The following is a 10,836-nucleotide window of genomic DNA, read 5'->3' as shown; positions in this document are numbered from 1 at the left end:
AGTCTCTAAAATAACAATGTTTCTAAAACAATAATGATACTATTCATAAGGTATGATTACCGCGTGATTACTTAAAGGGACTGTCCAATGGATTATTTTCCTGAATTTAGCAGGCTATTATTTTGATATTAATTAATAACATTCGTTAATTTGAACCATATCCAACTCAACATTTTGCTAAAAACTACAAAACTAAAGAGCAACAGCCAACTTGTATTACGACTTTTGCGTCTACCTTGGGAAATCCCTTTCTATTTGTATTTCGCGCTTCGTGTCACGTGATTCACACACAAACAAACAAAATGGCGGAGGCTTCGAAATCTACAATGAGCGTACCAGTAAGAAAATAAGTTTTTTTGATTTAATCAAATATAATATATTAAGATTCCGATCTTATTTTATTTAATTCAACAAGATGAGTTTATCTGCCGTTGAATGTTAGCGGATTGTTGGTCTTTACCTTGCAATTCGACGCTAAATGTCGCTGGTTTACAAATTAGACGATAGTAGACGACTCCAATGCATGAAAATGAGAATCAATTTAACGTATTTTGATTTTATAATTTTCTCGTTTTGACTTTTGAATTTTGTGTTGTTTATTTTGCAATGTACGTTTTACATTAACTTTTAAATTTTGCTAATAGAAGCCAGTGGATTCTTCCACAGTAAATTCGTGTCCAGATCCTAGAGCACAAATAAGTCAGTGTATTATTTATGTTTTTTTATTTAGGCCAAAACAGAGGGAGAGATGAGAAGAAGTAAATGCGTGAGACAGCCATCTAAGAGAATGTTGTTGTATTCTCAGGACACAGATTCAGTAAGTTTATTTTAATGCTCTTGTGTGTACACATTTTAATTGTGTGCCAGTTATTCGATAAATTCTCCCACCTGGTCAACCGGAGGGGTATAGTGAATTATGTATATCTATTTGTGACCAGACGAACTAAGAAGAAATAATAATATCACCCTTGTCCGCTCTGTGTTGATAAATGCAGGTTTGACTATAACCCATTATGATTTACAAGTTAGAACTATTATTGTAAAGGCCTGAGAGTTGAACAGTCACCTTGGCTAAGAATAGTAGGACTTTTTGCTTTTTTTTTCACAATATTTAGGTCCGAAATCTGTGGATGTAGGCTGTGGTTGCAAATAACATGTAGTAAATCAAGAAATGCACTATAACTCAAGTGATTAGGTCATGACATTGACATCATGATTTTGTCATTTTAGGGTTACTCTTTTTGCTATTATTTATTAGATTTTCTGCATTACTTGGTTTTTTATCAAATGCATGATGTTTTATTTGTTACACTCAGGATTCAAGTCTACAGAAGAGTTAAGGAAAACGTCCTGCCAGAAAGATCCAGAAAGTTGATACATTAGCAACAATAACTAAGTGGTGCTCTTGTCACAGATGCCCACAATACGAGAGAGTGGAAGATCGAGTTTGCTGTGGGATGGTCCCAGAATTATGCTCAAGTCACAGACCCGTGAGTAAGATTCATGTATTATGAGTTTCTGTAACTGAATATCTTCAGTTTTGCAGCGTCATATTGTGTTATAACAAGGACTAAGAAATGGGTCAATAATGTTCTACCATGCAAACCTATTAAATATCCCATCTTAAAAATTAATCCTGCTATAAAGGCAATTTTGTCATGTGGGAAAATCATTTACTGAATCATTATTGGCTTAATAAAATGAATTTCAGCTAATGCCAACGAAGATGCTAAGTTCTAAGACATTGTGTAGTTGTTTGTCATCTTGCTATTTTATTCAATGCAATTTATGTTTTTACATGAGTAAAGAAAGGATTACTCTTTTTTTGCTTAAAAATTGTAAAGTTTGCATACCATTTCAATATTTTGTACTCCATTGATCCATTGCATTGATACCATCAACACCTTTCCACCCCTTTATATGAGTCGCGTCCTTAGAAAATTGGGCATAATGCATGTGCGTAAAGTGTCGTCCCAGCTTAGCCTGTGCAGTCTGTACAGGCTAATCAGGGATGACACTTTCCGCCTAAATGGGATTTTTGCTAAGAAGAGACATTTTAACGAAAAATGTCATAAAAGCGGAAGGTGTTGCCCCTGATGAGCCTGTGTGGACTGCACAGGCTAATCTGGGACGACACTTTACGCACATGCATTATGTCCAGTTTTCTCAGAACAAGGCTCATATAATCTAGTGTGCTGTCTCACTGACTGCTGATTGGAGTTACATTTGCAAGAAGTTTATTGTAAAATCTGTTACAATTTCTTTGTAGGTGATGACTCTTTCGGTGCTGGATAGGATGACCCTCTACAGTCAGCAGCAGTATCAACAAGATGTGTTTTCCTTTTATGCAGAGACACTAGAAGATGTCAATAAATCTTTCAGACATGCTGCATACAGACAATTTACCATCTTAATGCATGAGAATAACTGTCCCAGCATGTTGTGTTAAATTAATAAGGGAGAAGTTTCCTAGTCCTTAAGGCCAGTATACAGGCTTCGTACCAGGTGAAGGCCCAGTGTTCTAATAATTTTGCATATTTATGCCCCCCCTTCGAAGAAGAGGGTGTATATAGTTTTGCACATGTCGGTCCGTCCACCAGATGGTTTCGGGATGATAACTTAAGAACGCTTAGGCCTAGGATCATGAAACTTCATAGGTACATTGATCATGACTGGCAAATAACCCCTATTGATTTTCAGGTCACTAGGTCAAAGGTCAGTGACTCGAAACAGTAAAGCGGTTTCCGGATGATAACTCAAGAATGCATCCGCCTAGGATCTTGAAACTTCATAGGTACATTGATCACGACTGGCAGAGGACCCCTTTAGATTTTCCGGTCACAAGGTCAAGGTCACAGTGACTCAAAACAATAAAATGGTTTCCAGCTGATAACTCAAGAATGCTTACGCCTTTTGATCATGAAACTTCATAGCTACATTGATAATGACTGGCAGATGACCCCTTTTGATTTTCAGGTCACTAGGTCAAGGTCACAGTGACTCGAAATAGTAAAATGGTTTCCGGATGATAACTCAAGAATAATTAGGCCTAGGATCAGGAAACTTCATAGGTACATTGATCATGACTGACAGATGACCCCTATTAATTTTCAGATCACTATGTCAAAGGTCAAGGTCACAGTGACAAAAAACGTATTCACACAATAGCTGCCACTACAACTGACAGCCCATATGGGGGGCATGCATGTTTTACAAACAGCCCTTGTTGCTATTCTTTTTCATTTATCAGACATAGAACTTTTCTTAGTTTTGATTATTTTTTGTTCTGGCTCCTTTTTTGAAACATTTATATTTATGCAAATCATTTGAGTAATGCTTAATCATTTGGATTTTTCAGTTCTATGCATTTTGTTTTGAAAAATCAATTTGTGTGAAATGTGCTAGTTTATTATTAAAACTTGCACAGCAGTTTTTACATTTGTATGCTTACTTTGGTGTCATTTGAATGAAATGCCACGAGTACTCTGGATTGTAAGATGAAAGAAATAAAAGAAGCAATGACATATTTCTTAAGAATACTATGTAAATAAACTAATTGAAAATCAAATTTCATTTCTTGTATACTTATTTTATTTTCTTGTTTGAACTTAATAGTTTGATTTTTACACTTTTTAGCTCACCTGAACACAATGTGCTCATGGTGAGCTTTTGTGATCGCCTTTTGTCCGTCGTGCGGCGTCTACATTTGCCTTGTTAACACTCTACAGCCGTAAAATAAAGATTGGTCTCAAGGATATTTTGGATGAGTTCAAAAATGGTAACGTTTGCTTGAAAAGACCGTTCATAAAAAATATCTTTTGCTTTTATTCAATTTTAAGTTTGCATTTTGATTTTTTTATTATGCCCCCCTTCGAAGAAGAGGAGGTATGTTGTTCGCTCATGTCGGTCAGTCGGTCCGTCCGTCCACTGAATGGTTTCCGGATTATAACTCAAGAACACTTACGCCTAGGATCATGAAACTTCATAGGTACATTGATCATGACTGGCAGATGACCCCTATTGATTTTTAGGTCACTAGGTCAAAGGTCAAGGTTACGGTGACTCGCACAGAAAAATGGTTTCCGGATGATAACTCAAGAACGCTTAAGCCTAGGATCATGAAACTTCATAGGTACATTGATCATGACTCGAAGATGACCCCTATTGATTTTCAGGTCACTAGGTCAAAGGTCAAGGTGACTCGATACAGTAAAATAGTTTCCGGATGATAACTCAAGAAAGCTTACGCCTAGGATCATGAAACTTCATAAGTTCATTGATCACGACTCGCAGATGACCCCTATTGATTTTCAGGTGACTAGGTCAAAGGTCAATGTCACAGTGACAAAAAACGTATTCACACAATGGCTGCCACTACAACTGACAGCCCATATGGGGGGCATGCATGTTTTACAAACAGCCCTTGTTTATTTTTATTTGGAGTCATTTTGTTTCACACTTGATATTTGTTAGATAAGGTTTCTTAAAATACATTTTAAACATGACATGTGCTAATGCATGATTAAACATTTCGAAATCAATAAAAAAGCAACAAGTTGCTGTTGAAATTAAAAAAAATAGTATCTTATTATTGTTCAACCATGTTTTGTATAGTGTGTGCATTCTTTATGTAGTAACCTGTGCAGACCGTCTACATTTTAGCTCAGCCGATTTTTTCCTATCTATTAAATTGATATACAATTGAGGTATTTTATTCAGTGTGATATGAACTTGATCCATGCATTGAAGTTTGATTTTTTTTTACAAATTTTGTATTATATTCATCTGGTGTCAGAAAATGGATCGAACTCAATACATGCACATAGAAATGTGACAGGAGTTGAGAACTCATTGAAGTTGGTTCGAGTGTATGATGCTGGCATTTAATTATTTAGGTGATTTGCATTTCAAATGAGTATGGCCATTAAAACGTATTAAATGTTGATGTGTAAATAGAACACTGAGGCATATCTGGATACACTATCACATTCATAGTATCGATAATTAAAGAGGAAACTACTCTCGAGGTCAATTATAAGAGGCTAAGAGACATTGACTACAATGGTTTATTAAATACAGGTAATAAAGAAGGCAATGAAAAACACATATCGATAATCAAACAAAAAACTAAACATTTTGTAAGAAAAATTGTGTTTTTTACATGTGTAACAAGAAACCGGTGTAGACTGGTGATGCTCCCCAAGTGTTTTTTTGTCACAATATTGTACTATATATTCAGATAAAAGGAAACGTCTTAAGGGGCATAACTGTGGACAAAAATATACGATGGATGGATTAAAGCTTCATTGAATTCCGGTCAGTAGTTGGGGAGAAATAGCATTGTTTGCAAAATGTATACTTATTATTCATATCACATGAATGTGTCAAATTTGAGCTTAAATACATCATGTTTGTAAATTCAATTTAATTATTAATAATAAAAACTTTCAATAAGTAATCATAAATCTGTAAATTGATCCTTACAATTCAAAATTTAATAAAAACAGGAAATGTGTTTGTCAGAAACACTATCTCCCCTACTGCGCCACTTTGATTTTTTTTTATCATTTGGTAGGTTCAGATGAACTCTTTAAAGCTTGTTACTTCTCTTGAATTTGTTTTTTTTTACCTTGACCTTGAAGGATTATCTTGACCTTTCACCACTCAAAATGTGCAGCTCCATGAGATACACATGCATGCCAAATATGAAGTTACTATCTTCAATATTGCAAAAGTTATGGCAAAATGTTAAAGTTTGACGCAAACAAACACACAAACCAACATACAGGGCGAAAACAATAATATAAATACCTCTCATTTCCTTCTTTGTCAAACAAAACAGGACGATTCAAGTGTTTTGAATAATCTATTGCTGCTAACTGACACCTGCACAGCTGAAAAAAATAATTTTAGAAATGAAACTCAGAAAATATCATGCAACTCATCATGTGAAAATCTGCCTTTAGGACTTTGATGATGTTACACTAGATATGAACAAATTCAACACCAATGACTTGACATATTCATAATCAGAATTCATTTCTTGATTAACTACTAGTTGTTAAAACATCCTGTGAACAAAAATACAAAAATCCTGTTCATAAATAATTTTACTATCACATGATGAAACAAGAGCACCGCGTTACGGGTGCCACGCTAGGCTTCGAAAGCTTGTCATACTTTTTTTTTAGAGGTCACAGGGACATTGACATTTGACCTTGTGACCGAAAAATGGGTGTGGCGTGTAGAACTCATCAAGGTGAATCCACATTTGAAGTTTCAAAGTTGTAGGTGGAATCACTTTGATTGTAGAGCAAAATGTAAAAGTTTTAGCACGACGCCGGCGGACAACACGACAACGAGCAGCTGGCTGACGACACAACAACGACGAGCTGGCTATGACAATACCTCGGGTTTTCTCCGAAAACAGCCGAGCTAAAAATATATTCATATTTTAGTCATTCAGGCAGTTTATTACGAGACTTGTCACAAAGGGTACATCATTTTTACACTATTAAAATGTAAATTCTCAAAAAGAAAGAGCATAAATTCCTTTGTTCAATGAATGAACATGTGTTCATAAAAAAAGAAACACTTTAACAAGTGTATTTTTTAAACATTTAACTTTGTATTTACCTGAAAGCATTTCGCTTTGGTTTGGAGCGTATCAAAAGATGATTGTTGAAGCTCTCTAGTTCAGAAGTAGTTCTGAAATTTAAAAGCATTGTACATTTCTAAAACACATCTTTTATACTTATTAGGGTTTGTGTGTGTGTAAGTCAAATCGTGTTCATTATATAGCAAAATAATTAAGGGAATTTATAGAAAAGTAGCTACGAAACACAAACTGAAAATGAAGAAGACTTACGCATCGATCAATATTTCCATCATTTTCTCGTCCTTTTCAATCCCAGTAGCTTCTTTAACTCTTCTCCATCGATCACACTGAATACCAATGTCTATTATCCTTTCCCTTTTATTACGCCTGTACCTTGCATCTCTTGCTTTTTTTTAGTCTTAGCGCTAGCACTTGTTTTTGTCCGAACCATCTTGAATTCTTTTCGACCGCATGTTCGTATTTGTGAAAAGTGATTTTCCAATAAAAATATTGATTTAAATATGAAGTATATTTTATTGGTTAACAAAAATATTCAATGAAAATCAATTATTTGCTCAACAACCTAAATCTCTTTCTTTAGAAATAATGTAATTTCTATGCCAAAAATAAATGACAGTACCATGTACCACGTGACTTGTCAGCTGATTTTCAGCTACATTTATTTTTAGGTCAAAAACGTCGAGCGGCGTTTTTGAAATATAATATGGAATTCCCATCCGCTTGGGCTTATGTGTTGGTTTGTGTTATAATTCCTTTAGTCTGCTTTGAGTTTTTATATCCTTAAATCAAAGGCGATAATCGTTTTTAATATCTAAAACAATAATTTTATATTTTGTTCAGACCATAATCCATTGGACAGTCCCTTTAAAATAATTGCAATGCTTTTTTCTAGATACTACTATATTTACAATACCACACCTTTGACAAATTATCAATTTCTAGCTGCTATAGGGGATGAACATAACATGCCTGATGCATACACGAAAATAAATTGAAGTATCACAGAGAAGTAGTACTGCTTGGGACAAACTCCAATTTCTTCTGTTATCAGCGATTTACTACCGCTTAAGCAAACACTCTATTTCATGTAATAAAATCGTAATTGTATTACGCTTTATAAGTACAGTAATTCGGGGTCCCGGTTGGTAAACCATCATGCGAAAGTGTTGGCAATTTAGGAAGCTACTAAAAATCAATTTGTTAAATCAGTTATGAAATGTTTGTTCTTGGAAAAATTCGAAATATAGTTGAAAGTTATTGATGTTTCATGTCGGAACATAGATATATGACATACACATTTTCGTTTTACCTGGGTATTACATTAAACTGCATTTAGGAATTGTATTTATGTCGAATAATAATAATAATTCGTCAAAATCTCATGTTAAAATATGAAGTAATTTTCTCAACCATTGAGAGCAAGATTGGTGACTTAATATGGTGAGTTTCTTTATTTCATCAGCGAACTCAGACTAACAACTTAAAGGGGCCTTTTCACAGATTTTGGCATTTTTTAACTTATTCATTAAATGCTTTATATCGATAAATGTAAACATTGGATCGTAAAAGCTCCAGTAAAAAATCAAGAATAAAATTAAAAAAAGGAAAAGAACATTGCCCGGACCAGGTTTCGAACCAGTGACCCCTGGAGTCCTGCCAGAGTCCTAAAGTAAAAACGCTTTAGCCTACTGAGCTATTCCGCCGAGTACATATACTTGAAGTATTTTATACCTTATATAAGCAATCTTCGTAGTTTCACAAAATTTAACGACAAAAACAGAACTATCCAAATTATTCAATCGTTTCGCGTTGCAACGCTTTATAATTTTTAGGTTTTAAAATCGTCAAAAGATGCATATAATGGCTATATTAGACCATGGTAAATGTTCAGTATTACTGTTTCCTCACAAATATCATAACTAAAACGAAAATTTGCGAATCTGAAACAACTTTTTTCAATTTTGTCAATTTACCAAAGCGTGAAAAGATCCCTTTAATACAGCAACAGAAAGTTGATTGTCAAATGCCTATAGCTCGACACATGCAGTCTATTTAAACAGTAGTTTACATGCAAAATGTATAGTCATTGTTATCACTGGGAATTAAAAAAAAAAATGTCACGTGACCGCAAAAGTCAACGTCAGTAGGACTTTTATGAAGAATAACAGCCGCATCGGTTTTTGTTTTCGATATCTTGGCTTATCGTCTATTGGCTTTCGTACGACCTAGTGCATGCAATAATTCATGCATAAAGCCTGCGATCGATATATCACGCGTTGCGTGTGTGTTGCTCTGGTTTTCGAGAACACTTCGACATAAATTTAAATTGTAGAAGCAAACGTCGGTATTAAATTTACAGAGTCGATGTTCACAAAAATAAACGAACAGAACTGTTTATGCTTTACCGGACGAACATACATTACACATTTTTATGCATGAACAAACGAAATTTTTTACTGGATATTTTAGATCCTGTTCGCGGAATAGATCGTTATTTTGCATATAAATCGTAAAGCGAGAAATACACTTTACCAAAATTCATTGAAATATATTTTTTATCGAGGTTAACATCGAAAGCCTGGTAAAAATCGGGTTTGAATCGATAAAATAATATATAAATGCTCATTAATAAATGCAATAGGCGAAAATCATTGCAGCGTCGCGAGTTATGCAAATTATATTTATATTTAGCTTTCGCTAAATATTAATGGCATATTGAAAATATAAACATAGATTTAGCAAATTTGTAGCGCTTCAAGTCAGTTTCCTTCTGTAACAGATGTATTTGCATTTGTTCTTACCTTCTCTCCGCAAATTTCGCCCGTTTGCGCAATTGTCTTTGTTTAGGTTTGAATTAACGTATCGAATCATGAATATTAATTAGGTCGTTTTCGTACTTTACCGTACTCGACCCCAAAATAAAAATCGCTATATTGTTTGTTTCCAACCGATTTAAACCGGATTTTCAGTGATATCCTCAATACCATTTCGTTTTCAACCGATTCTGCCCATATATATCTCCGCGAACGGAGACTTTAAACATACGTTTACTGAGTAAAAACATATGGCAAACGTCAGTAGTACGTAAAAGAAAGGCAAATGTCAATAGTGCGTATAGGAATGGAAAACGTAAGAAGTACTCATAGGAATGGCAAACGTTAGTACCACGTATAGGAATGTCAAAGTCAGTAGTACTTATAGGAATGGCAAACGTCAGTAGTACTTAAAGGAATGGCAAACGTCAGCAGTACGTATAGGAATTGCAAACATCAGAAGTACGTATAGGAATCGCAAACGTCAGTAGCAAACAATGCAAACGGCAAATAATATATAACCTTATTTATATGTGCCTTATAATAGTTTAAATGTTTGAACATTTTCTTTAAAATGTAAAGATCATTTAAAAGGTGTCAATGATGGTTACTGTGTAGTGTTTAAAGTGCTAAGGTGTTTGTTGTTTCTTTCAGCTTAGCTTTAACTTAATGGTTTTGTCCCCGACTGTTAAAAACATATGCGTCACCAGCTGCTCAAAGGGGAAAAACACTAAAGTCTGTGTTTCAATACAGTTCGAGGTACTAATATACGTTTTTCTTTACATGTAGATCTTATTTTGTCAAAATGAAAAAAAAATGACATTTTTTTTAGAATTTTTTATTAGAAATTATATAATATAAAATATGCGTTTTTTCGACAAGCAAGGAAAATGCAAATACCTAACAATCGATATTTAAAATCTAACTATTGTGTAATCTAAAACAATAGAATCAAAAGTGGAAATTTGATTTTTTTTTTAAACACTTAATTATTTTGCCCTTTAATTGCTATCAAATATTGAAAAAAGCCGTATGACACAACAACAAAAAAGATGTAAATAAGATGTAAATAAAATGTTTATTAATTTGCCAGCTGAAATCAATACAGAAATTGTTCTTGCGTTTCTAGTTTCTTGAAAATGTCACAAATATTTTTTTGCGAGTATGCTTCTTTACAGATAACATATTCAGCATAAACAGCATAGTTCTTCCTTCAACTTTAGACCTACGAAATAATCGAGGGAAAGTCAATATTGATCTTCGGATAATGGAAATACTTCAATAAAACAATTCAAATAATATTTTCTATGAACGTATCGTTGTGTTACTTTTTTATTGATGCGTGATACTTAAGTTTAAATTCAAATTGACATAGAAGCATTTAGTAGAAGTATTTTAAATAGA

The 10,836-nt window shown here is 34.0% G+C and overlaps 2 long non-coding RNA genes across 2 annotated transcripts; one reads left to right on the top strand and one right to left on the bottom strand.

Moving 5' to 3' along the window:
- The first annotated feature begins 235 nt into the window (after positions 1-235).
- LOC127843576 (uncharacterized) lies at positions 236-1,483 on the top strand. The gene is made up of 3 exons (XR_008032218.1): positions 236-338; positions 731-817; positions 1,317-1,483. It is a non-coding gene; the product is annotated as an uncharacterized LOC127843576 (long non-coding RNA).
- A 4,338-nt stretch (positions 1,484-5,821) lies between these two features.
- On the bottom strand, positions 5,822-7,040 carry LOC127844137 (uncharacterized). The gene is made up of 3 exons (XR_008032574.1): positions 6,869-7,040; positions 6,637-6,708; positions 5,822-5,894 (listed from the first exon to the last, which is right to left on the bottom strand). It is a non-coding gene; the product is annotated as an uncharacterized LOC127844137 (long non-coding RNA).
- Between the last annotated feature and the right edge of the window lie 3,796 nt (positions 7,041-10,836).

Source organism: Dreissena polymorpha, chromosome 9 (genome assembly GCF_020536995.1).
Source record: "Dreissena polymorpha isolate Duluth1 chromosome 9, UMN_Dpol_1.0, whole genome shotgun sequence".
Taxonomy (NCBI): domain Eukaryota; kingdom Metazoa; phylum Mollusca; class Bivalvia; order Myida; family Dreissenidae; genus Dreissena; species Dreissena polymorpha.
The sequence above is the reverse complement of the archived record's forward strand: the minus strand, read 5'-3'. Positions and strand labels throughout refer to the sequence as shown.